The sequence below is a fragment of the Callorhinus ursinus genome, unplaced genomic scaffold (genome assembly GCF_003265705.2).
Source record: "Callorhinus ursinus isolate GAN/ISIS: 27379988/994484 unplaced genomic scaffold, GSC_fseal_2.0 scaffold68, whole genome shotgun sequence".
NCBI lineage: Eukaryota > Metazoa > Chordata > Mammalia > Carnivora > Otariidae > Callorhinus > Callorhinus ursinus.
The window spans coordinates 4,192,457-4,219,672 of record NW_027397130.1 but is presented as its reverse complement, the minus strand read 5'-3'; the positions used below and the strand labels follow the sequence as shown (position 1 = coordinate 4,219,672).

Genomic DNA, 27,216 nt, shown 5'->3' with positions numbered 1-27,216 from the left:
AGGACAGTGGGAGAGTATGCCTCCCGGTATGGCTTCTCTGCTGTCCCCTTACATGGCCCCTGATGGCTGTCTACAAACTGGGGCTGAGTGAAGAAACACGAGGGAGTACCTGGCACAGGGAAGACTTGCCAATATTTGTGGAAAGGGAGGGAGGGCAGGAGGCAAAAGGGAGAAGGGAGGACGATCGGAGGGAGAGAGCAGGAGTGGGAGGGGGAGGGAGGAACCATTTGTTAAAAAGCTGGTGGGGGGGCACCTGGGCGGCTCCGTCCTTAGGCGTCTGCCTTCGGCTCAGGTCATGATCCCAGGGTCGGGGGATCGAGCCCCGCATCGGGCTCCCTGCTCGGCGGGAAGCCTGCTTCTCCCTCTCCCACTCCCCCTGCCTGTGTTCCCTCTCTCACTGTGTCTCTCTCTGTCAAATAAATAAATAAAATCTTTAAAAAAAAAAAAAAGCTGGTGGGGGAGCAGAAGACAGACTGGCGTGGATGGGGAAGCCTCCTGTTTTGGTTTCTGCCCCCTCCTTCACTGGCAGCGTGGCCTGGGGGTTCTCTCCTCCCCACCCTCTCGGGGACCTCCTCCGTCCAGGCCAGTTTCCTGGTCTGTAAGGCATGGGTGGGCCCAGATGCCCAGACATTGGCTGTGACCTTCCAGGCTCCCAGCCCTCCCCTGTCACAGCAGCCTGGGGGGGGGGGGGGGGGGGGGTGGCGCAGGTCTTCTCCAGAAATGGCGTTGATGGCACCTGAGATCCCTCCAGGCTCCCTAACCGGGCAGGGAGTGCAGGTGAGGCTCATCAATAAAGACAAGAAAGGATGTCAGGCTGCGTCTGAAGCCACCAGGGGCCCAGCAGCCTGCTGAGCTTTGTCATAAAATATGTTGTCACCTGGGGAAGAATCATTGGGGATGAAATATTTCAGGAGACAAAAACAAGAGGTGCATTGATTTTTCCACGAGGTCAGACAACTTCGGGGAAGCCTCTTGGAACTCAGCTGTCACAGTGCCTCTCCCTGACCATCCATTTTGCCTGTGATGATGTCAGAGGTCTCTGACCCAAGGGGGCTTCCTGCCCTGATCACAGGCTGTCCTTCCGGGAGGCCAGCAGCGTCATCCGGCCTTCCCAGACTCTGGGGACGAGGGATGACCTGGGCCCAGGGAACAATTCCTCTCCAAATTTACCCAAATTAGCTCTGAAGAAGTTCTGCACAGGTGGCTACAGGAGAGATTCTGCTGATGAGCAACATTTATCATTAGTGCTTGGCACACGCAGAGACGCCCGCTGGGGTCCCCGACCGCCACCCCCATCCACAAAGCCAAAGCCAGAGTGCTCTAACATAGAGTATATCAACAGCAAAGTCGCATAGTGAGGCCTCCAGATCAAGAGGAAATTGCCGTTGAAAACACAGTGTGTGACTCACAGGGCCCAAGAAGAGGGGGTACACCATGCCTTTTGGGGCCAGCTGGGGAAGCACCAGAGGCAGCAAGAGGAAAGCACAGGCAAGAGGCTTTATTGTGGTTTCCATGGGAAGGACGCTGTGGGTCAGGGAAAGCAGATGTAGGACTGGCGAGTTTGAGTAATTTCAGGGGGACCCTGGGACGTAGGAGCTGTTCCTAGTTGTCTCCTACCTGGTCCCAGGGGGGCCAGGGCAAGTGGTTGGGGCTCCGAAGCGTGTGAGAGCCCAATAAACAAGACGGTGGGGAGTGGCTCGGGATTGGTTGGTTTGTATTTGAAAAGCACATTCAGGTGAGTTGTTTACAACCTTGAGGGTTGGGCTCACCCTGGCTGGTTGGGGGGGGGAGGGCCGCTCCAGGGTCAGCAAAGCCCCAGGTGTCAAAGCAACAGAATACACACAATAAAAGACCTGGGTGTTTAAAGGTTGTTGACGTGGATAGCCTTCATTTGCATATGCAAATCAGAACCTGTCCAACAGGGTGGACACCTAAGCAGAGATTGTAACTTTCTTTATAAAAAGATTTATTTATTTGAGGTGGGGGAGGGGCAGAGGGAGAGGAAGAGACAGAATCTCAAGCAGACTCTGTGCTGAGTGTGGAGCCAGACACAGGGCTCGATCCCACGACCCAGAGGTCATGACCTGAGCTGAAACCAAGAGTCAGGTGACTGAGCCACCCACGTGCCCCATGATTGTAGCTTTTTATGGGTCCTAGCAGGTGCCTTTCAGGAACAGGAAGGATGTAGGCATGAGCCGTCCACTATGCCGGCCACAGCCACAAGTAACTCTTAAGTACTTGGCACGCAGCTCGTCCAAAATGAGATACGCTCTATGTGTAAAATACACACTGAATTTGGCAGACTTAGTATGAATCAAAGATTGAAAATACCTCATTAATAATTTTTATATTGACTATGTGTTGAAGTGATAATATGCTATTTGTTTCTTTTTACTAGATCTACTAGAAATCCGAAAATGCAGTGGCTCACGATCTATTTCCATTGGATAGCGCTGCTCTTGACCTCCCCAAAAGAATGGGCCCCGGCGCACACAACTCCATCCTACCTGGCCGTGCTCCTTCACTCTCTCTTTCCGAGCTAAACGGGCCCTAGAGAAGGGGGTCTATCCAGCCTCTCCAGCCCCAGGCCCCAGACGCACGCAGACCCATCTGGTGAGAACCCATAGCCTCGAAGTCCGGATTTTTTCCAAAAAGATCTGGACTTGACCCAGCCTGCTATAAAGCTTCAGAAAAAAAAAAAAAAAAATCAGGGGCACCTGGCTGGCTCAGTCAGAGGAGCACCTGACTCTTGATCTCAGAGTTGTGAGTTCAAGCCTCATGATCAGTGTAGAGATAACTTTAAAAAAAAAAAAATCAGTATACAATAAGGATAAAAATAAAATCCTGGGGCACCTGGGTGGCTCAGTCGGTAAGCGTCTGCCTTGGCTCAGGTCATGATCCCAGGGTCCTGGGATTGGGCTCCCTGCTCTGCGGGGAGTCTGCTTCTCCCTCTCCCACTCCCCCTGCTTGTGTTCCCTCACTAGCTGTGTCTCTCTCTGTCAAATAAATAAATAAAATCTTTAAAAATAAATAAAATAAAATCCTTTTGGCCTTAATTAATTGATTCGATGGAGAGGTGGACAATCGGGTGGTTTCTACTTTGGCTGAGAATCAATTCTTTTAACTGGTATGAGGCTTCCTAGGGACTCTGAACTTGCCCAAGCCAATGCTGGCGTGGACCAGCAGCGCAGAGCTGGGGCTGGGAAGGACCTGTCCAACTGGTGGACCTCTGTGAGGGCTTCCTGAGTGAGGCTCGGCGTCCTGGCTCTGGAGCCCAGGCCCTGGGTCTGATTCTCCTGGAGCCAGACATTTTTCTCATGGCTTGACCACACGCCTCCTCTTTGACTGCATGTAACTTTGCCTCTGGGCATTTGATCTGCACTGGCCTTCCGGGAGAGTGGGCTCAGTGCCCTCCTTCCAGGCGGCCTTCCCGTGGTGCCCCAGACCTGGTTAGCGGGAAGCCCAGAGACGTCGATCCGGACAGGTCTGAGATCCGAACAGGCCTGAGATCCAGACAGGCCTGAGCGCAGGCGGCTGGACTTGGAGCACATCACCCTCTGGGCCTCAGCCAGCTTTGGGGAACATGACCCTGATAACCCCTCTGTGGTATGATGAAGATACCTGGTCTCTGTCCCCAGTTCCCAGCACAGAAAGCGCTCAGAATTTTTAGAGTGTTTGCAAATCCTGCCCAGGGACAGGTGCTTAGGTGGCCTCGGGAGGGCTGGTCCCCACAAAGACTAACCACAGGATGAAAGGTTGGAACCAGGGGCCAGCCAGAGGCCCAGGAGGGACGGAGTGTGCCCTTTCTAGTAACACTGGAATCAGAAGTATGGCACCGTCCTGATTCCATGAGTCATTTCAAGTGAATTGTCAAACCTGAGTGAGTCAGAAGAACCCCTGGGTTTGTGGCCAGCTGGTCAGAAGTGAGGGTGGCATGGGGACCCCTGGCTGGCGTCTGACGTGGGGGCAGTCTCGCGAAGGACTCAGTCCTTGATTTGTGGGGTCTGACGCTGACGTGGGGTGGCCGGTGCCAGCATTGAACTGCGGCTCACACAGTTGGGGTGGGAATAGAAGACCCGTATAAGGTCATTGTAAAGATTAAATGAACTAATCAATGTAAGAAGTCAGCCGAGTGTCATGCCCAACACCAAAAACTCAGCAGATGGTAGCTCTGATACTTGTTTGAACACAAATGTCTTCTTCGACTTCTGCCAAAGCCTGAACACTAGGACCGGTCCTGGCTTCCAAATGACCATGAGGTCTGGGGAAGGCCGAACCACCTCTTCTGTTTCCCCATCTGTAAAATGAAGGCCGGACAAGGTCACTTCTACCGTGGGCTCCGACTCGAAAACCTACGATTGGGTGTGCCAAATGTTACCTAAAAGTGTGCTTTTAAATGTCAGAAATGAGGGGCGCCTGGGTGGCTCAGTTGGTTAAGCGACTGCCTTCGGCTCAGGTCATGATCCTGGAGTCCCGGGATCGAGTCCCGCATCGGGCTCCCTGCTCAGCGGGGAGTCTGCTTCTCCCTCTGACCCTCTTCCCTCTCGTGCTCTCTGTCTCTCATTCTCTCTCTCTCAAATAAATAAATAAATAAAAATATTTTTAAAAAAAATAAATGTCAGAAATGAAATAGTCTATGGTTCTCAGGGCTTACTGCTTAATAAAGAATTCTATGGCAAGAAAGAGATTCGTTTTCGTGGAAAATCCTAACTGACTAGCAGTGGGCACATCTCCTCTGGGACCGGTGCTGAGGTTCAAACCGCAGTGTGGCCGTGCTCCAGGTGAGAGCTCGCCCAAATTGCATGCAAAGCACCTGGAAAATCTAATGTTCTGGAGCTAGTTCCATTCTTGGGAGCGAGAGCGTCTGTTCTCACAGACTGGAGATACCCAGACCCGAGGAGCAAGGATTTGAGCGGGGACCTTCAGCGGTCCGCATTCCACATCCAGCCTGATTTCAAAATGCCGTGCAAACTGTCCTAGACTGAATTGGGCTCCGCTGAGTGTGTTAAAAGTATTTCATTTGATGCCGATCCTCTTAAGTCCGTGACCATGTGCCCTCAGATAACAGGACTGCCGTGCACCCGTGAAGTGCTGTGTCCCCAGATGCTTCCAAGCTCCCGTTCCCCACCCTCTCTTTCCCTGTGCCTCGAGGCACACAGGAGCCAACCCCCCACATCACACCACCTTCTTTCTCTCCTCTGGCTCTTGGGCCCGATACTTCAAGACATCCTTTGCTTCCAGTCCAGGCTCATGCTTTACTGAGGGTCCAGCCCCAGCCGGGACACACGGACCCAGGGATCTAGCTCTGGTGCTCTTCTCACTCTGGAAAATTGCTTCATCCCTGACGGTGCAGTAGAGGAGGACAGCGGTTGTTTCTACTGGTCATGACTTAGCTCCCCCCAAAACAATGCAAATACTGTCAGAATCATGCCATCTTTGTGCTACAAGGATCTGGGCATCTTCTGAAAAGGCCCCTTTATTTACCGTCAGGGAAGATGCGGTGCATACAGATGGGGTGGGGGTCGGCGGCGGCTGGGGCAGTGAAAGAGATCCCCCAAGGCAGAACAAAGAGATAGATGTTTATTGAATACACGGCAAAGGCACATCAGGCAGGACAGCAGAGGAGAGACTGTCTGCCAGGAGGTGGTGGTGAGGGGCTATAGTTACAGGGCAGAGTGAGGGAGTATGGGGATGGATGGACTTTTCCCTTTTTTGGTCATCTTAGGAACTGTGCCTGGTTGTAACCGGTCAGTTAGGGCCTATGGCTATTTGGAGGCGGGTTGCTTAATGAGCCTGTTTGCGTCAGCTGGTGGTGGTCCTCCTTCAGACCCTCCCCGTCCACACCAGAGCCTCGAGGCACACAGCAGACACCTAGCAATACATGCTCAGTGAGCCAAAGGCATTACTGGCCGGCTCGCATTTTCTCCGGCCTAACCAAACACGATTCTTTTCACTTCCCTCAGGAACTGTACCGACCGTATCTCCAGCAGCACACCGGAATCGGGGCCAAGGCAGAATGTCCCGGAGTAGCCAAAAGCCGTATCAACCAGTCGCATCCCTAGCTCCAGCACCTGGGCCTCACTCACAGTCTGCCCACTTTATCTACTTCCTCAAAGGGTTTGAACACTGAGAGTTTGGGTTTATGACCCACAGCACATTATAAGAAGCCACTGGGGGCCGGGGGACAGGGAGAGAGCCAGGACAGAGGTGGACAAGAGGGAGGAGGGAGTCGAAAACATACAAAAAATACTCAAGAAACCAAAGATTACAAGTCTGGGACAATGCACTTAGGGACTAGGGCAGATAGTCCTTTACACCGCAGCTGCCATGGGAGTGACCGAAAGGTACCCGAGGGTGGTGATTCATAGCCATCGGTAATTCCTGAAACATCAGGAAAGGGGTCAGTGTGATTTATCCTTGGAGAAGGCACAAAAGCGGGCCATGCATTTGCCAGAGATGGCTGTAGTTGGTGGAAAATTCTCTGGCCTGGAGTACCAACTATCCCACCAGCGCAGTTAAGAGCATCCGTGAATGTGATCTATGCTCAGAGACTTCTGCCCCTCCTCCTCCTACCTGTACACCTCACGGACCGGACACAAGGCCCACCAACATTTCACTCCCAGGCACAAAATCCACTTCTGCCTGCGAGGCCTCCCCTCCCAGGGCGGGCCAGCCAGGGCAGTAACAGTGAAGATCATTTCTGGACTACCCACGACCTTCAGACCTCAGGGAAGCTCGTGGTGGGGGGCAAAGGGGGGGGTGATTTGAAGAAAGCAGAATCCTAGAATCACAAAATGGGGCGGATGCCCTCGAGGTTCTGGGGGCACAGCCTTGGAGCGGGCAGAGTCTAATGGGCCTGGGTAGACACTCAAGGGCGAATTTGCCTCCCAAGGGGACTGAGCAGAAAGTTCTCTCTTAGACTTTGAAGCTCTGGGGCTTTGATTCTCTGAAACAGACCCGGACTCTCAGGGAGGAGCCAGGCCAGAGCCCAGAACAAGGACTGGCTAGAGAAACCGAGTCTGATGGGAATGTGAGGCCGGCTTCCTGTCTGAGGCTCATCCCTGATCTCGCTTCCCCCTGCTCCTCACCTCTAGCCACACCTTCTCCCGGCTGCTCCTCTTCCCGCACTCACCCCTCCCTTCGGCCTCCCGTCCCCACGGCCTCCCTGGCTCCGTCCACACGGCTCCCCGACACACAGGCGGGGGCTCGTCCCCACCTGCGTGTCCCTGGCAGACCCCCCTCTGGCAAATTCCCATCACCTTCCCATCCGGTCCCTACCTTGCGGGCACCGCAGACCGGTGAGGGAATCTGGCGACACCATTCCCCAGGAAAGGGCCACACAACAGCCTCTCACGTGGGACCTCAGGGAGTCTCGGATCCCCCCAGGGCCCCCCTCACGGTGCCCTTCATCTGGAGCGCACAGCCCATGCTCCCGTGACCACCTCCCCCAAACACTCGGCGTCTCCCAGGCGGATCCACGTCGGAACACCGCTCCCAGACTCAGTGCCCGGGGGCAACGTCCGTCCGGTGAACGGATGAGGGCAGTCGCGGCCAGTGTTCACTTGGGGTGAGGTCTGCAGATGGGTTCTTTGGGAGGAAAGTGTCTTTAAAGGCCTGGGCCGGCGCTTTGCCCGACCAGCCCGGGCAATGAGCGGTTCGTACTTAGAATCGTGGGGGCCTGGCGCTAACGCCACCGTTGGGGCTCACCTACCCACTTTGCACAAAACGCTCTCGGTTATTTTTAGTTAAGAGTGCGTGTGTACATCGTCTCCCCTTCGGTTCCAGTGTGGCCGGGGAAGCCGGCTATTCTCACCTTTTACCTGTGACTGTAATAATACATTTGGAGGGTAGCAGGCGGTTTTGCAAAGTAATTGTGGACACATGACCTCATCCTAACCTCCCAACAGCCCCGTGAAACAAGTGGGTAACACCTCTCATCTCCAGCGGCAGCACGGGGCCCTGGCAGCTCCCAGAGGTTAAATTCCTCACGGAGCATCCCGGTCACGCCACAGCCATCCCCGCCGGCCCTCCGAAGGCCTTGTACTTCTCCTCAGCTCCCCGCCGGCCCTCCGCCTCTCTCCTTGACCTCCCAGCTCGGAGGAACTTGCTGGCCATCCCAGGCCCCTACCCCCAAGACGAGACCTTTCGAGAGCTGACTCTGCCCATCTTTTCCCAACCCTGTGTTCAGCCATCTCCTGGTGGTAGTTGGAAATGGGCCCTGGTGGGCGTTTTTGCACCACGGAGCTTGGCCAAGGCCAGGGGTCCATCCCCAGCCGGCTGTCCAGCTCCCTCTACCCTCCGATCTTCCCCTGGCCGGTGCTGGTCGGGGTCCCCAAGCTCTCGCCTCGCAGACCAGAGGTGCAGGACCGTGGGGGCCAGGCTGGGGAAGGCGGGCGCTGCAGGCCCTGGGCAGAAAGAGGCTCTCCGGGAGGCGGTGGGTGTCAGGAGCACAAGTTGAACCGTGATGAGCCCTGGAGCTCATTTTCTCCTCGTTGAGCCCCCTTCAGAGCCTCCTTATAAATGCCAGTCAAACCTTGTGATTTTCGTCTTTCATTATTCAGCGAGGGGAAGGCAGATTAAAAATACATGACGGCATTTTCCAGGTCGGATCGCTCAGCGTGGCAAGGGTTTTGTTTATCAAGGGTCCTGTTCCCACTGTGATGTCTGCAGAATGCAGCCCAGCTCCCCTCCCTCTCGGCCCCCCGGAGCCTGCCCGGCCCCAAGCCCCTCCGCCTCTGCGGGCCTCATTGTGCATCTGCCGTCTGGGAAACTGCAAGCCCGGCTCCTGCCAAAAGAGGCAAGGCCTTTGTGCTTTATTGAAAGAGACAGGATTTATTTTCATTTTCCTTTGCCTCCTGTGCTTTGAGGTTCCCTAAAGCCAGGGGATTCCGGAATAAGCAAAGAAACCAGATCCCCCATAAGAGTGGCTTTCTGGCTAATTGCCTGGGTAAGGATTAGCTTCAAATCCTCTCCTGCTTTGAAATCTGCCTTCTCATTAGGCTCTGCTGATCCTCAGGTAGGACAGCTCCCACCCGCCCCCCGCTTCCATTCTGGGGACATTTCTAGGAATCTCGCCCTTCCTTTGTCCGGGGTGTTCCTGGCCTGGACTCACCTGCGCCCCCAGCTCCCCGCTTAGGCCTCCCCCAGAGGCGCCAGGGTGTGCCTGAGGCAGGGTGCGCCTGGAGAAGGCGTGGGGTCTTCTGGAGCAGGGTTCAGTGTGGTACATCCCACCTCTCCACGGCAGTGCTCTGGAGCCAGTAGATTCCCTGTTCCGTGACATCACACCAGCAGCTTGAAATTGGTGGTGGTGGGAGCATTTACACCAGGGAAACGCAAACACCACCTTTGGGCTTTTATTTTGCCAGAGAGCCAGTTGTTTCGAGTTTACCAGCACAGCCTGCTCCCCACCCCCCCCCCACATCCTAGGCCCCCTGCGAGGCACTTCCATACAGAGGCAGAGACCCAGGAGATGAGCTGGAAGCAGGAAGAGCCAGAGGGATGTCTGCTTTTCTAGGTAACAGAGCCGGATCATAAACGCTCCTGTCCAGGGAGCAGGTGTCTCTGTTTACCCAAGCTGATGGGACCTAGGGCTCCTGCACAAGGCTGTATTTGCAGAGGCGCCCACAGGGGTGAGCTAGAGAGAGGTGAGGCCAGGGAGAGACACCTGTGTCTTCCCTCAACGCTAAGCTTTGGTCCAGGGTCCGTTCCCCACAAAGATGGGGTGTCTGGGCCTAGGGTTTGGGATCAGTGTGTAGGGGCACCTCTGACAGCTGCTGGAGCTCCTACCTAGGGACCTGGAGAAGGATTAGGGACTTGAGCTCCAGTTTGGTCTTGTCCACCTTGGGCAGCCCGGGAGATCCCAGGAGAGGAGAACTGGACATGCCCAGAGACTGGACCAGGCCAGCCAGCCAATCGGGAAAGCAGGACCCAAGAGGGGGAGGGCATCTGGCTCTCTGCCCCCTCTGGTCACACTGACCGGTGAATTGTCCTCGAGTGGGGAAGTGCTAGTCACTTCGTGGACACAGCTGGGTGCCAGCCCAGATGAGAGACCGTCCCTGGTTTGTTCCAATTAAATGGAGGTTCAGGCCCCGCTCCCAGGAGGGCACAGCCCAGCAAAGTGATGACGTCTCTAACCTCCTCTGTCTGTCCCCCCCCTTCAAATTAAAGGGGTTCTAAAGTCCAATTATGGCAGGGAACACGTCGCTTCTTTTAACCAGAGAATCTGACTCTGCTCAAGGGATATTTGCAATTGCCTCCAGCCTCCCCTGAGCTAAAAAATTATATGCTTTCTCTCTTTGCGAAACTACCACATCCTCAGATTGGTGCTGAGGGGTTCCCCGCCGGAAAACCAAAGTGTCAACCCTTTTTGCAAACTCTGAGCCTATAATTGGTTTGGAAATACCAAGTGAATAGCTAAAAAGGCTTCAAGGGGATTAATGTCAAATGACACGTCCCCTTGAAGGCGTGGGGAGCTGTCGTGTGGGCATAGGTGGTGGCAGGCGCTGTTAATTTCAGCCCGCGGTGCAGAAACATCATTAGGATTCAGATTTGGGAACACTGCGTCCAGACTCCCAAACCAGCCTGCAGAGCTGAAGAATGCTGCAGACTTCTTCCCTGCTACCCTCTCTCCCTCTCTCTAGACAGGCTGGCACAGAGCCAGGGCCAGCCGCACCTGCACCTGCCTCTGAGCGGTGCCGGGCTGCAATTTCCTCTGCCCAGAGAGCATTCCCCGGAACAGAGTGGCCAAAAGCTATCCGAGGACAAGTTTCTTCTCTCCTCCCACCTTGAACAGGGTCTGGGAGTGCTGGGGAAGGACAGGTTTTCAGGTCAGACGCAGGGCTGCGTCTAGCTCATCAGCCATGTGGCTCAAGGCAAATCATGTAACCATTCTGAGCCTCAGTGTACCCATTTGTAAAATGGGAAGAATGTTTCCAGCAAGTCACTATGAGGATGACCTGGTTCCCCAATCACCCAACCAAAGACCTACAGTATCCTAGATTCTTCCTAACTCCCTCCTGCCAAGACACCCCATGATCCCTTAGGGTGTGTGCTCTCTTTCCCTGCGCCAAGTAATAAGCCCAGTTTGTTCAACTACAGGTGTGTGCCTGGTGGTCTTTGCTGGAAGACACAGCCCTGGCTATGTTTCAAGCGTTCAGTAGTCACACATGGCTAGCGGTTACCATATTGGGTTGCCCAGACATAGAACAATTCCATCATTGTAGAAAGTTCTATTGGGCTGCCTTGTTCTACATGATCTGACTCCAAATTCTGGCTGTGCAGCTAATCAGCTGTGTGAACACGGATGCATCACGCAACCCCTCTGCCCTTCGGTTTCCTACTCTGTAAAATGGCCGTAATAATCGTGGTGGTAGGATTAAATGAGATAACACATGTTGAGCACTGACACTGTGCCTGGTGTGGTGTTTAAAAATATGTCCACAGAGGCTTCAATACTCCTCCCTTCAAGAGGAGCAACTTCGCTGGGTGACCGGGTGGCTCAGTCAGTTGAGCGTCTGACTCTGTTTCAGCTCAGGGAATGATCCCATGAGTCATGGGATCTCATGATCGAGCCCCAAGTGGGGCTCTGCACTCAGCAGGGAGCCTGCTTGAGATTCTCTCTGCCTCTCCCTCTGCCCCCCTGCATGTACTCTCTCTCTAAAATCAATCAATCAATCAATCAATCTTTAAAAAAAAAAAAAAAAAAGAGGAGCAACTTCTCTCCTCCTCTCCTCTTGAATGTGCCTGAGCTTAGGGACTCACCTCTAATGGTTAGAGTGTGGCAGAGCCGATGGTGTGTCCCTTGCAAACCCAGGTCCTAAAGGGCATTGTGGCTTCCTCCTTGTCCTCCTCTTGGATGCCTTGTTCTGGGGCAAGTTGGCGGCCATGTGGCGAGGACATCAAGTAGCCTTATGGAGAGGTCAACATGGTGAGAAACTGAGGCCTCCCACCAGCAACTGTGTGAGTGAGCATCTAGAAGCTGCTCCTGCCCTGGTTAGATCTTGAGATCATGCAGCTCTGGCTGACAGCTTGACCACAACCCGGGGCCACAACTGCCCAGCTAAGCTGCTTTCAGATTTCTGACCTTCGGAAACTCTGAGATGATCAGTGCTTGTTATTTTAAGCCACTAAGTTTTGAGGTCATTTGTTATGCAGCAATAAGTAGCTGATACACGTGGCTGATGGTGGTGCTTAATTCCTGTTAGCCTTTCTGGCCAGCGTCCACAGAGCTGGTCCATGGGGAAAGCACCCAGATTTGCCACACGGGTGGCGCTGTCTGCCCAGTTGTCATCCTTACTGCAAATGAGGAAATCAGTCTTCTGGCCTCGATGTCAGCCCGAGTATGGGCAGTGCAGCACCCCTCACAGTGTGGTCATCTGACTGGAAACACCAGCCAGGAAATGAGTGGGTGCTGGCAAGTCTGGGGTCTGGGTGTCCAGGGCTTAGGACCAGCCCTTGGATCCAGCCCACCCTGGAAGCCCCTTCCAGCCCCTGAGGGCCTTTCCAGCAGGACCTCGCTGTCACCCTGTGTCCACACTTCAGCCCTGAATGCACAGCAGGCTGCCCAGGGGGCTGAGGGTGAATTTGAAACTTCACAAGGAGGACAGTTACGAGGTTGGAACGGGAAAGAGAGGCCCAGGAATCCCCCTCTTTGGTACCGGCTCTTCCTCAGCTCTGCCTTCCAGAATCTCCCCTGTCCCAGCCTGGGCCCCAGGCCTCATCACCTAGGTGGCCTCCCTGCTTCCTGGGACACCACCTGCCAGGCTGATGGGCAATCGGAGACTGCATGCCCCACCCCACACCGCTCAGGGACCTCAATTGCTCAGAAACAGCAGAAGTCCCAGAAACCCCCTGCACCATTCAGTGAGGGTCCCAGAGAGAACAAAGGGGTACCTCCAAAAGTCAGAAGACAGGATGGGGCCAGCACGGCCCTCTGACACATGTTTCTTGAAGAGCTATAGTGTATAAGCTCCAGACCTGAGTGTGCGCAGCCCTGGTTTTCTCTCGGAGCCCCGGGGCCAGGGAGGGAAGGTGATCCTGCCAACGAGCACTTAACAAATTGGCCTGAAATGCCCCATCCCTGGCTCCCAGACCTCCCGGCGCCCGAAGGGAGTGAGGAGGGGAAAGCCCAGAACCTGGGCAAACGAATTAATTGAAGGTTGAACTCAGCACTCAGAGGAAGAGGCACGATCTCTCGGGTGAGTGCACAGTCTAGAAGCTGCCACCATCTTCTGCCAGGCCCTTCCCGTCAGTGCCTGATGGTTATGCAAAGCAGGGGGCCCCTCTCTTTCGAGTGAGTGAGAGTAAGCCGTCTACACCGGGGTTAACAATCTATATTTATGAGATGTCGCCCCGCTGATTCTGTGTTTCACATGTGTTTGTTAATGAGAGGTAACCTGAGGGTCAGGTTATTATGTAAATAACTCCAAGGAGGGGGTGGAGGTGAGCCCCCCGCCATGAGTCTGCAGCTTTCGGGAGGCCCTAATGGATATTGGGTCTTGTCCCTTGTCCCGTGCTCGGGCCTCACTTTACTGAGCAGAGGGATGGAAAGGACGGGTCTATCCCTATTTGGGCTCAGATGAGCCACTTTTCCCTCCATTCCCACATGACCAGAGTAAATTCGAGTTCTCCTGCCTCCTTCCTCCCCACTGCACCTGCCCCTGCATCCCCATGCAGACAGGGGGGCAGACAGGGATGCTGGCTACAGGACCTTCTGTCTGTTTGCAGTCTGCAGTGTCCAAATCACAAAACAGCCCCACCCACCAGGCCCTGATCCAGCCTCAAGACTCTGGCTCAGAAATCACCAGCTTAGGCCTCCCTAGAAAATAAGGAGGAAGAGCTTAGCCAAGGAGCAGAGGCCTTCCAGAGTCCCAGGTGGGAGGCTGACCACAGACTGGTGGACAGCGGTGAGTGGGGGAAGCAGGGAATGCCCCCAGCCCCTGCTGGAAGCCCACAGCGCACCCCAAGAAGGGGCAGCCAGCCTCTTTGTGGGACAGCCTCGCAGCCAGGAGCAGCCGAGCGACGCCAGGCCGTCAGGGGACACCAGCTGTGTGTCCCTGCCAGGAGACAGCCGAGCTGGCCGTGCAGGAGCAGTGGGGAAAGGGGGGCCGCAGGCATGCAGAGGGCTCCCGGCTCCTCCTGGGGGGCTGGTATTTTTCCAGTGTCCAGGCTGGCGCCCCAGCAGCCCACATGTGGGCAGGAGGCAGCTGGTCCCGGCTACGGAAGGCCACCCAGCCCTGCCCTCACATTATCTGGGCAAAGCTCAGGTCGCGCTCTGAGCAATGCCGTGTCGTCACTGGGGCACCTCTGCAAACGAGGGACTGCAGCTCCCCAGATTTCCCTGGGCAAATAGAAGCTGACCATCAATCATGTGCCCGCGCCGCGCTCCAGCTTTGCCTTTGACCACAGGGAGCATGCCGGGATGGTTGATGAAAAATAAATAATATTGGGCTGTTCTAGATCCTCCAAACAGAGCAGCGGGGCGCCCCTCTCTCTGTGCCAGCCGAGATAAAGCAGCGCAGGCCCTGGGAGCTCCGGGGGGGTTGGTGTGAGCTGCTTAGGGCGCTATGATTTACACCCGCTTGCCGGTGCGTAGCAGAGAAGTTTTTGACCAGTAATTGTCACGTGTATTCGGGCCTCGAGTGTCAGAGACGTGTCTCTTCAGAGGAAGGCGGGTGTTCCAATCTTTTCTGTCAGGAGCAGGGGCGGTGGGAGGCAGGACATTGGGGATGGTTTACGGGATAGACGAAGGGACAGGGGCACAAATGAGCCCAGCGTGGCCTTCCTCTGCCCCTTCTCGGACATGGTGACAAAGGCCGATGCTGCAGGCTGCCACCATTACCCACCTTCCCCCACCACACCCTCCACACACAGGAAGAGCCCCCGACTTCTCTGTGCTAAGCTGAGGCCTGGCACTTCACCCTTACTGGCGACCTCAGGGCAGGGGTGCGGCTTGCCGCTGCAAGTGGGTCACACTCCCCAGTGGGATGGAGGCGCCCAAAGGAAGCCGCTTCCTTCTCACACGATGGCAACCTGATGACACGGTGGTGCTAACGGTGACGTTTGTTGCGTGCTTGCCGCGCCGAGCGCTTGCCGGGCACTGCCCCACTTAACCCTGCAGTTGCCCCTAAAGCAGGCTGTGTGGGTGCAGTCCCTGAGCACCGAGGAAGGGAGGTGTGCAGACGGAGGGCCCGCCTGGAACCACACGGCCAACATGTGGGAAAGGGGCCTTCGGAGTCCCGCCTGAGCTTTGTATCAAAACCCAGAAATTCTGAGAAAGGAAGAATTCTCCCCCAGGCGGTGGGTTCACTGTGCCTTCAGCAGACACCCCAAAAATGCTCCTTGAATGAGATGCTTGATGTTCAGTCAGTCGGTGCATAGGCTTCGTCAGTATGGATCTTGCTTCCACGTTCTAGATGATGGATTATCTACTCTACTGCATTTCCACCTTGCGGCTGCTAATCCTGGCTCCGTTTTCTCTCGCTCATGGGAAGGTCTGTTCCCTGCCGACAGCATGCTGTGCGAGCTCGGGCAGCTCACTTCACCTTGCTCGGTTGCAGCCTTTCCATCAGTAAGACAGAGGGGTTGTATGGTGCTCAGTGAGAGAAGCTTGACACAAAAGGCCACATACCGTATGATTCCAGAAATGTCCAGAACAGGCAAATCCATTGGGACAGAAAGCTGATGAGTGTCTGCAGGGTCTGGGGGGTGGGGGTGGAAATGGAGAGTCACTGCTAATGGGGATGGGGTCTCCCTTTGGGGTGATGGACAAGTTTGGGAACTAGGTAGAGGTCATGGTCGTACCACAGTGTGAATGAGCTAAGTGCCACTGAAGGTGGTTTACTTTGTGTTCCGTGAATTTTATTTCCATTAAGAAACAAGGAGGGGATTTGTGTGGGATGGCCCTTGTCCCCTCAGGTATCATGTTTTTCTCCTCTGTGAGGCCCCATCACGGCCCCCTCCTTCCGCCAGCATCCCTACACACCGTAATGACACCTAGTGGAACGCCTCAATTGACGACGTCAGAAACCTCACGACTCAAGGTAACGGTGATACAGGGAGAGGACATGCTCCAGAACGTCCAAGAAGTGTGGACAGTGATGGGACAGTGACCTATGAATGGCAATCTGAGACTTGCTGGCTTGGCTGAGAGGTGGGTCACCAGGAAAGGAGGGGGGCCAGGGCCAGCGTGGGAGGGGGTGTGCTCACTCTGCAGCCGGGGAGCAGGGGCGGGGGAGCCTTCAGCCCCGAGGTACAGGGGCTCCTGGCAGGGGGCAGGGACAAAGGTAGAGGCCACAGCAGATATTCAGACTGGCCAGAGCCTGGGGAGGGAAGTTGGAAACTGCCGAAATATTCTGGTTCTCCCTATCACACCCTGGGGGGCTCTGTGGAAAAGCATGACATTTTCCTTAAAAGGTTAGAGCTCTATCCCGAGGCTTCCTTAATTTCCCTCAATGACCCATTCGTGCATGTTGGATCTACATTTATACAGCGTTATATGTCTAGGGATATTTCTTGGGGAGCTCGTGGTAATTTTTTCCTGGGGACCCAGAACTTCGGATGTGAGGAATGCACCCTCGTCAAGCCCCGATTTCCTTTTAAAACTCTGCAGTAAATGTGTGGGTGAGGGGTCCATGCTTCCAGACCCAGGAAAGGGGCTCGGTGACACCCCGGGAAGGTCAGCGGGCCCCCCTGGACTGGAGGCGCAACTCCGTGGGCAAACCTGGAGGTAAAGTGGCCCTCGCTCCACCCGCCCCTCAGCGGCAACACCCCTCCCCTTGCAGGGACCCCCGACACCCGCCCCCACCCGGCTGCAATGGGGGGCACTGAGGGCTCCGTCGCATGTAAAGCATCCGTTGTCCATTTCTGCTGCAATGAGGGTGATACACACAGTGATAGCAAGTTTTGCGCTCACAGAAAAGCATGAAGAAAGTTGAGATTCCGCCCCCCCCCCCAGCTTTCCTTTTAGCACTTTGGGGAGCATCTTTATGCACAGACGCTCCTCATTTTTGAGCGAGACACCTTTGCACTGGGTGTGCAAGTTAGGCAGCCAGTCCTGGGCACACGTTGCTAGCAGCAAACTCGAGATTATACACTGTTCATACTACTGTAATGAGTTATCTGTCACCGGCGGCTGAATGTCCCGTCCTCCTGATTTAGACTGTGGGGCTCCTAGCCTCCTGGTGGGTGGTGTCAGGAAGAGGGACCTTCAGGAGGACAGAGGTCATGAGGATGGAGCCCTCATAAATGGGGTTCGTGCCTCTTATAAATGAGACCCCAGAGAGCTCCCCTGCCCCTTCCTCCCTGTGAAGACACAGCCAGGAGACAGATGATGGGCTGTCTGTGAACCAGGAAGGGAACTGTCACCAGACACTAGACCCAGAAGCACCTTAATCTTGGACTTCCAGCCTCTAGAATCGTGAGAAACAGATTTCTATAGTTTATAGCCACCCTGTATCTGTGATAATTCATTATACCAGCCCAAACAGACTAAGACATCATGTATTTATTTAAAACAGAACGTGTTGACTAATACACATGTGGTTTAACAAAATCAGAATATATCAAAAATCCACCAGCCTGTTGGCACCTGCTGTCCCAGGGCAGTGTGGGTATCCGGCACGCCATAGGGAAATGGGTGAATGAATGAATAAATCATACGCTGTTGGGGTTTTGAGAGGTCATCAAGGCCCAGGGTTCTCAAGCTGTGTTCTGGGAGCTTAGGAAGGGTGTCAGGTGGGGTGGGAGCTGGGCATGCCGGAGGGGTCGTGGTGAGGGAGGGTGCAGTCTCCCCAGTGCAATCGGAGAAGCTAGGTGTCTATCTATGGGAGTCCCAAGCAAGATTTGATTTGATAAAAGGGTTCCACTGCAAATAAACAGCCACAGTGGGCTTGCCCACCGTATGCCTTTGTAAATAAAGTTTTATTGGAACACGCTACACCTGTTCGTGCACAGATTGCCTATGGCTGCTTTCACTACGCCCCAGCGGAGGAGAGAAGTTTCCACAGAGACTTTCTGGCTGCCACAGCCTGAAATATTTATTACCTGCGTCTTTACAGAAAAAGTCTATACAACCCCTGATCTAATCGAATCCTCCCGTTATATAGGTGAGCAAGCTGAGCCCCAGAGAAGGATTCAAGATCACAAATTAAGATAATGGGAGATCTGGGAATAAAATTGCAGTCCAGGGAATTGCAGGGCATAGAGATTTCCAGAAGCCGCCTTCTCCACCACCTCCCCTCCCCCCCAGGCTCACATCCAGGGAATAGCTAACCAGAAGAACTGTCTTCTACCTTTTCAAAAAGTCTACAGGTTTTCAACTCTGGCTCATTGTTTCTTCTCTTGCGGAGCCTAGGTAAGACAGGGTACTATCTTCCATGGGTCTGAGGAGGGCACAGAAGAGAGGAAGGGATGAGGTTGGACAACTAGTAAACAAGCAGCCTGCATTCCCTCCCCCTCCCTCCCTCTAGTTCACATGGAAACAGCTGCTGCCTCCTGGGCTTGGCCATTGGATCTGAGGGGGGTGCCCTCAGGAAGCGCAGGTGAACAGGGGCTCAGGCAGCACAAATAATGAGCAGAGCTCGGATTTGCGGGTGATGGAGAGAACTTCTGAGGAGTAAAACAACAATAAGAAGGAACCCACGTTTGCCCAACAATACAGATGATCAGAGTAAGTGGGGCAGACACATTATTAACACCGGCTTGGCACAATAATTCCGTGCAAAGGGAATCCGTCAGCAAAAATGGAAAAACAGATAAAAGCTTTGCAGTGTATGATTATAAGGAAGACTGTGGGTTTCCGCTGGTGTTTGTGCACTGACACCTAGGCAGACTGTGACAAGGGATGGGCGTGCCGCTGGTTCTGTCCCGGTGTGCAAGCAAACAGCATCGCTTTGGGAACAGAGTTGTGACCAGAGAGACCTGTGTGGTTTTTAACTAGTTATTAAACTTTCTCAGCATGTTTGCTCATCTGTAGTGTATATTTACCCCAAAGTGTCGTGAGCATGAGTAATTGCCTTGGGCATTTGGCTGGAAGGAATGGAAAACTTCAGTTCAAGTTAAAAGGGGTTCTTCTACCAGCAGTAATCATGATATGAAGCTTCTTGTAGCCCACTCTGGGGGAGCTCGTCTTCCCAACGTCCATCCATTGCTGACATCTACCCCGAGTTACCAACTCAGCTCACTGCCTGCAGAGACATATTCTGCACCAAAGGGGAAACACCCCTGGTCCTCTAAGTGCTGTTCCCAGAGAAATGGGAAGGATGCCCCTCTCCTTTTCCACTGAGTTTGCACTGGGTTTGGGAGGGGCCCCTGCTTCTCTCTCATGCTATTCCTTCCTCCAGAAATATCTTCCCCTCCTTCTCTCTGGTCCAAAACTGTATAAACCTCAAAACCCAGCAAAGAAGACTTTGCCGCTGCTGCATCACAACTGTGGGGGCAAGAATGCAGTCTCTGTGAGGACAGGGACCGCTGTCCACCATCATTATCACCCCGTAACCAAGCCAGCCCTGACACATGACCAATGCCCAGTAAATGTGGGATGGATGGGTGGGTGGATGGATAGATGGAGTGATAAACGGATGGATGGAGTGATGGATGGGGTGATGGATGGAGTGGTGGTGGCTGGATGAATGGATGGATGGAGTGATAAATGGATGGATGGAGTGATGGATGGGGCGATGGATGGAGTGGTGGTGGCTGGATGGATGGATGGATGGAGTGATGGATGGGGTGGTAGATGGATGGGTGGGTGGTAGACAGATGAATGGAGTGATAGATAGATGGAGTGATGGATGGACGGATGAATGGATGGACGAAGTGGTGGGGTGATGGATGGAGTGGTATATGGGGTGGTGGATGGATGAGTAGATGGATGGAGTGATAGTGGATAGGTAGGTAGATGGATGGGTTGGTGACAGCACCCAGCAGAGAGACTTAGTTCCTAGCTTTGGCAGCCCAGTGTCAGCAAAGGGGAATAGGTCATCCCAGCCCAAGGTGGCCCAGAGAACATTTGAGGGCCTCTCCCCCCAAGCCTCTCCGTCATGTGCAGTGGCCTCCACTCCCCCTGGAGACTATGAAAAATGACTTGACAACGGCCCAGAGGAAGCACGCCTCTTCAGGCGACAGCTTTCAAAATCTTCTCCTGTCATCGGAGCCTACAGATAAAATGGTAGCTATGCCTGGCAACCTCAGAGGATCAAAGACAGCAAGAGAAAGGCAAAATCAAACTACCCCAGAAGGCAGCAGCCCCTGGAAGAAGCATGGCTTGTGAAATTGAAAGCAGAAACTCTGGGGCCTGCCCCCACCCCTGCCCCCACCCCGCCAGCCGCCGGACGTTTAGAGCAGGGATTGTAAACTGCTTGGCTGAGGAAGGAGAAGCCAGCCCACCAACGTCTTTGTTTGGCCCATACCATGCTTTCTAATTTTAAAATCTGGGTGCCAACATCTAAAATCATATGCTTCCACATAAAAATCTAGTTGGTAGGTCTGGCTCCTCCAAAGAAACCAGATACCCCCAGGTGACCCCAGGCTCCCCCATGATAGCAATTATCTGGATCTGGGCAGTGGCTGCATGTGGACTGTGGCACTCCCCAGGTGACCCCAGGCCCACCCACCAGTACCTGCCTGGCCCCCGAAGGTGACTGGACACACAGCGATTCTGTTCATGGAGGACTCTGCTTCCCCCAGGGACTGCAATTCTGTAGCTCCCACCATGTCCGGGTTTGGGAGGGCTCTGCCTGGCATTTACAGGATGCATCCAACACAATGGCTCTTCCTCCCGGCTTTCTCGTGCATCTGAAATTTCTGGGAGACCCCAGACCAGGATCGGGATGCTAATTCCCCAATCTCTGTGATTTGTCCTCCTAAAACTGGGAGGCCACTGGGGGCAACTGGGGTTCATCCGTGAGCTGTTCTCAGCTTTCCATTTCTGCTGACGTTGAGTCAGGGGACGCAGGGGGCCAAGGTGCGGCTCTCTCCCCTTTCAGGGACAGAAGGGAAGCTGCCGAAGGTCTCACCTAGCCCCTACCTACTCCAGCAGGTGGATTGAGGTCCCCGTTGCTGCTCCAACACTCGGGCTACCTTCCCTGCAGGCCAATGGCCACCAACTCTGGACTCTGTTGGTGGAAGACCAGTTGCCAGGCAGAGGGAGGTGGAGAGAGGAGAGAGAGAGGGAGAGAGCAGTGGGGCTGTTTGCACATGGATAAGGCAGTGGGGTTTGTGTGCCGGGAGGAGTGCCGGTGAGGGCTGTTTGTTCTGGGAATGGTTAATCCTTGTTCAAATTTATATCCTGAATTTTTAATGCAACTATGTCAATGAAGAGCTGGCCGCCTTGCTCCTTACAGCTGGGCTCGCTGAGCGGGGTAATTGACACGCTCCGGGGGTTCTGAAGGGCATGGGAGGGTATTGTGATCCCACCCCACACGCTCGCACTTCCAGGAACCCCTGGAACCTCCAGCTTCCGGGAAGGTTGGCTCAGGGAGAGGAACAGATGAAAGCTCGACACGGCCAAATTTTCTAATGGGTGATGCTGACCGGGCTCTGTCTCCCATTCACTGGGGAAAGAAATCGTGCTGCTCGATGGCTCTGGGTGGGGACCTTGTCTTGTTCAGTTTACAAGTATTTGTTTTTTAAAGTAAGTTCTGGTGTTGGCTGGGAGCTGAGGGTCCAAAGCCAAGTGAAAACAGTGCAGACCGTGTCGACAGAATGGACCTCCAGGGGGTCCTGCCAGTGTGTGCTGGTAAGTGTTTGCCCAGCTTTCCAGCGGAAAAAAAATTCCCTGAGTCGTGGCACTTGTCAATTCCCCTGGTGTAAACACTCCCATTCTGTCAAGGCCAAGCAGCGTATCTGAAGTCGCTAACCCACACAAGACAGCACCGAAGCAGCTTGGGCTTCGTAACCCTTCGTGACCCTGGGCTCAGGGTTATGAAACCCTGCGTTTTATTCTCTTTTCTGCTGAGCAGCAAACAGAAGACATAGAACATATGGAAAGAAAAGCAGGGTCTTTAACCAGAGAAACCAACGGCCAACACCATCGTCCAATAGTGGAAGTGCAAGAGGGCCAGCCAAAGGCCAGTGCAAAGACAGAGCTACCCGGGAGCCCCAGCCATCCCGGCCCAAGGCAGCAAGGCTGGGGGCACCTTGCAAAGCCCAGATCATCTGCTTGAGTCCTCAGGGTGCAGGTGGGGGCGGGCCCAAGGCAGAGGGATCCGTTCCTGAAGGAGCAAGCCAGAAGAATGGTAGCCGCTCAGGTCCCTCGTCTGTAAAACGGAGTGTTCGTCACCCCCCGCCCCCCCGCAGAGGGTTGTCACGGGAACTGCACGAGCTGATGCATTGAGTGCTTGGCACGGTGCCCAGCACACAGGATGTGTTCACTCAACTGTCACCTGACCATAAGGACGCATGGGCTGTGCGGGGCAGGGGCCAGTGGCGGAGTAACTGGAAAGCGTGGCTCTGGTGGATGAGACACATCTGTATGCAACCCCACCACCCAGCCAGGGGAAGGAGGAGATGGATCTCAAGCCTTGGGCATCAATCGACTCAGTGCTTGGAGGGCAGGGAGGGAACCAAGGACCTTTATGGAGACTGATGGGGGGAGGCGGGCAGGACATCTGAGACTTGTAGGCACACAGTGGGGACAGGAAGGGACAAGGAAATCGAGAAGACCCAAATGAAAGAGCGAAAACATGAGCAGGGAGAGGGGCACAAGTGTTTGGCAGGGAACACGGAGACAGGGGCTGCTTGTCAGCACAGCTCCGGACCAGTCCTGACCACTCCCTAAACCAGACTTTCCCGGACAGAGGGTCTTGGAAAATGGCAGTCTTTAGCAGGTTGACGGGTGTCCACCAAAGAGGGCACCCTGGTGACACCAGCTGGTCTGCTGCCCCCCGGCCGAGGGACGGGGCTCCCCGGACTCGCTAGCTCTTGCCAGAGTATTAAAGGGTGTCAGTGAATTCATGTACTGTCTTTCTCAGATATTACCCTCACGTGCTTTAAGCAGAGTCTCCCAGTGGTCTTGCCAGAAAGAATGAGGAGCTGGCAATGTCAGTGGTCAGGGTGTCCACTCAGAAGGCTGGTATTCCTCCTTCCCTTTCTCTCTTCCCCTTTCTGGGACTGAGGAGTCCCTAGGGAAGGGGTTCCATGACAGTACACCCTGTTTGCCGTGTGGGTAGACTCTGCAGCAGACGGACTGGAGTCAGAGGCCGAGGAGTGTGGATGACTGCCAGGCTCCTTAAGCTGGACGATGCTGGGCTGGCCAGAATCGTCATGAACACAGAATGGTGGGGCCCCAGGTTGGTGGGAGGGGGGTGTCTTCTTCCTACCTGGAGGCGGGGCAGGGATTCTGAGGGTTCTCTGTGGGCTCACCGTGGGCGCCAACAGAGGCCCGGGGAAAATTCCGTCTTACACTGGACGCCGAGGACGGCAGCCCCGCCTCATGTCTTCCGACGATCTGAGGACGGAGGGCCTCCACCAGCCCATCCCCGGCCCCACAGCCTCCAGGCCAGCCACCAGCATGCGGCTCCCTCGGCCGCCGCCGGAGACCGGCCTTCAGCAAGTGTAGAATTAGCCCGCCCAGTCGTCTTGTTAACGTGATTCAGTGCTAAACGATCTGATTCAATGGGGCTTCAGATGGCCCAGCTGGAGGTGATAAGCTCCAAAAAGGAATTTGTTTTACCTCAAACTGGGATGTTTAACCCCATGAAGGAAAAAAAACATCCCTGCTCACTCCCTTCCCCTGACTCATCTCTCTCTCTCTCTCTCTCTCTCTCTCTCTCTCTCTCTCTCTCGTGCTTGTGTAGCTGGGCTGAGCTGACGGGCCATTTGCAGGGATGGTTGGATGGAGCCAGATTCTGTGTCGGGAAATGGCATCTCCTGTGGCCACTTAAGAGAAGTAAAGTGTGAGCAAGGCAGGGGCTGAGGCTCTTCCCCTGCGCGGGGTGGGGGTGGAGGGGGGCGCTTCCCGCATCAGGCACACAGGTCACAGTGGGACACCCGCCTGTCGGAAGCCGTGCAAACGTGAACAACCACCCTGCACTCCCAGGGAAGGCATGGCTCGCACGTCAGGCCTGGGCCACAGGCCAGCCTAAGTGTAGGCAGCCTCCACCGTCCCAAAGCCGTGCCCAGAATTCTGCGCGTTTGAGGTGGCAGAGGGGCCTTGAGATCAAGGATTTTGTCCCACGCGTGGGATCTGGACAGACCCAGATCTGGCCCTGCGATTTACTCGCTATGTGGCCTCGGGCAAGTGACTTAACCTCTCTGAGCCCTAGGATCCTGGTCTGTAAAATGGGGGTAATGAGGCGGCCTTCCTCACCATGTGATTTTGAGAGTTGAATGAGACCCAGCTGAAGTGCCCAGCACCAAGGCTGACGTTCAGCAGGGCTCAGGAGATGGGAAAGATGCTGGTTACGAAGGAGGAAGAAGAGAACGCGTTTTGGATATTCTCCTTGCCTATGACCCAGCCGCCCCATCCCTGTATGTCCAAGGAGGGGATACCTTACACAGGTAGATCCGGAGACATGTACAAGAATATTTATAGCGACTTCTAGCAAAACACCGGGAGGAGGGACCAAGTGTCCATCAGTAGAAGGATGGATAAATAAATTTTTCTATATTCACCAGTGGGGTATTACATAGCTTTAACAAAGCGTGGACTCCTGCCATGTGCCGTGACCTGAGCAATTCCCTTGCAAGGGAGTCCTGAATGCTGAGTTAACCAAAACAAAACAAAAACCAAGATCCTGGGCAGAGCATGCATCATGCAGTCTATCTTTTTAAGAAAACTAAAAAACAAACAAACAAAACAACAACAACAACAAAAGAATATCACGATGTTGATGAGTGCATTTCTAGGGAGAAAACTCTTTGAAAAGTCCAGGAATGATAAACACAGAATTCAGGGCTGCCTCTGGGCGCTGCCCCTGCGGGAAGGCAGGACTGGCAGGGGAGGTGCCAGGGGAGGCCAGGGGTGTTGGCGAGAACCCCACAGATTCAGAGGCTTTGCAGCTTTCCTTCCATTCTATGTTTCCCACCTGCATATATGTGACACACATTCTTTCCCATGTATCAGGATGATTTTTGTCAAGGTAATGAGAAAAGAAGTTTTAGAAAGCCCTCATTCTGGCTTGCAAATGAGGGAGCGGGGAGGGAGCAAATGGGACTTTCCCACCCTGGGGGTGGGGGGGTGGACGGGGAACGTAAAGGACCCGCCACTTTGGAAAGCGGTTTGGTAGTTTCTCATAAAGTTTAATATCCACTTACTGGATGACCCGGCGATTCCATCCCTTGGTATTTACCCAAGAGAAAGGAAAACATATGTTCGTACAGAGACCTGTAGGCAAATACTCATGGCAGCTTTATTCATAATAGCCAAAAGTTGGAACCAGCCCATCTGTCCATCAACAGGTGGAGGGAAAAATACACTGAGGTCTCTCCATCAGCGGGATACTATTCAGCAATAAAAAGCCATGAGCTGCCAGCACGCACAGCAGTATGACGGATGGACCACCAAACCGCTATGCTGAGTGAACGTGGCCAGACTCAAGGGGCTGCATACTGGAAGTTTCCATTTATAGGAAATTCTAGAAAAGGCCAGCTCTGAAGGAGAGATGGCAAGATAGTGTTGCCAGGGTGTGCTTTCCAGGATGGGAGAGGGAGTAGACTCCCTTTTACCTGGATCCTGAGCCCAGGCTGATCGCGGCTGACAGGTGAGCCCATCCCAGTCTGTCCAAGATATCCTGGGCTCTGCTCCACCAGGAGACCCCAGGGGCTTTCCTTCCAGCTGGACCTATCAATCTACCTGCCCCCACGCCCGGCCCACCTGGCTGCAGCCCGGGCCCCTTGCCGTGTACTTGCAGTGCTCGGGGTCAACGGCCTTGTGTCCAGGCCTGCTGAGACCTCAGACCTCTTCCCTACTTCAGAATACCCATCTGTCTCCCCATGACTCAGCCCTACCCCATGCCCCAGGTCACGGAGTCTTGCCTGGTGCTTGCAAGACCTCTCAGGAGCCACAGACCGGTACCCACCCTCTGGCTGGGTCCTGCCACCTGGGGCCACACCTGATTCCACATGACTCGGTCTGGTTCCTACTAGAGACCCTCCAGAGGCCTCCTGTGCTCATCTTTACCTCCCCTTCAACTTCCTACCAGGACGTCCTGACTCCCCTCTGCCCCCCAGGCTGGAGCCTGGCTCAGCCTGGCCCCAACCAGTCCTCACTCCCTCTCCCTCTGCTGCAGCAAGAGCAGCTCCGCCCTCCTCATAACCTTCCCGACCTTGCCCTCCTGGGACCAGTGGGCCGAGCCCCCATCCCCAACCTAGGGATGGCCCTTCTCCGGCATCTGGGCTTGTATGGAAGGGTCTGGAGTCAGACGCACAGACACACAGAACTTGGAGCCTGCCAACGTCCCCTTCAAGGCCTCAGAGCTGGGTTTCCAAGCATGAACAACAGGACCGAGGATGCTCCAAGAGCCCCCACAAAGGGCGTGCCGGTGAGGTTATTACAATGCCCAGGTGGAGCAGATGCACCCTGGGACCCCCCACCGAAGTGCATGTGTCCCCAGAGTGCTGCAGCTGCCATCACCTCCTCCTGTACGGAGTCACCGTCTGGCTCATCCAGCACTAGCTTGGCCAGCCTCCAGCTGCCAGCCGGTGGGGTGTTTGCAGGGCCCCGGGGCATCCGGGCAGTGGAGGAGGAAGCAGGCATCTGCGAGAGGCTTGGAGGCCTGACAAGGCTGGGCTGGGGGCCTCGCAAGCACGCTCTGCCTCTCAGTCAAGCACACATGGGCTGCTGCCACCACTTGTCCCTCTGCGGGGGGGACGGCACATCACAGGGGAGACGCTACTGAAAGCGCTGAGGTGTCTAGAAGAGAGATTATCTCTAAAATTAGGCCTTTTAGCAGTTATTCCTGGGGAATGTTCCCCATAGAGATGGCTCCCTTTGTAGAGCAACTGTGGGGCAGGGGAGGGGGAGTCTCTGCACCTGAGAGGGAGTTTCCCAGCATCCTCTGGGCTCTGATGGGTCGATGACGGGGCATTGCTTTCTCTGGAGAATAGGAGGTGGCCTCTGCCTGGGCTTTCTTCCCAGAGGAGCAAAGTTTCGGTGACCCCGGGCTCTGGCCAGGTCGTAGAATGCTAGAAGTCAGAGACGGCGCCTTTGGGCTCAGAACCCAACCCTTGCTGGTTCTGGGGCTCTGAGCGGATGCCCGCCTCTCTGCCTTGACCGCA

The 27,216-nt window shown here is 54.7% G+C and overlaps 1 long non-coding RNA gene across 2 annotated transcripts in view; it reads left to right on the top strand.

Moving 5' to 3' along the window:
* Positions 1-2,993, top strand: part of LOC141371324 (uncharacterized) — a 4,084-nt gene extending 1,091 nt beyond the window's left edge. For both annotated transcript variants that reach the window (XR_012376203.1, XR_012376202.1), the window contains one exon: positions 2,399-2,993. This is a non-coding gene — a long non-coding RNA (uncharacterized lncRNA). The remainder of the gene's footprint in view (positions 1-2,398) is intronic.
* The last annotated feature ends 24,223 nt before the right edge of the window (positions 2,994-27,216 follow it).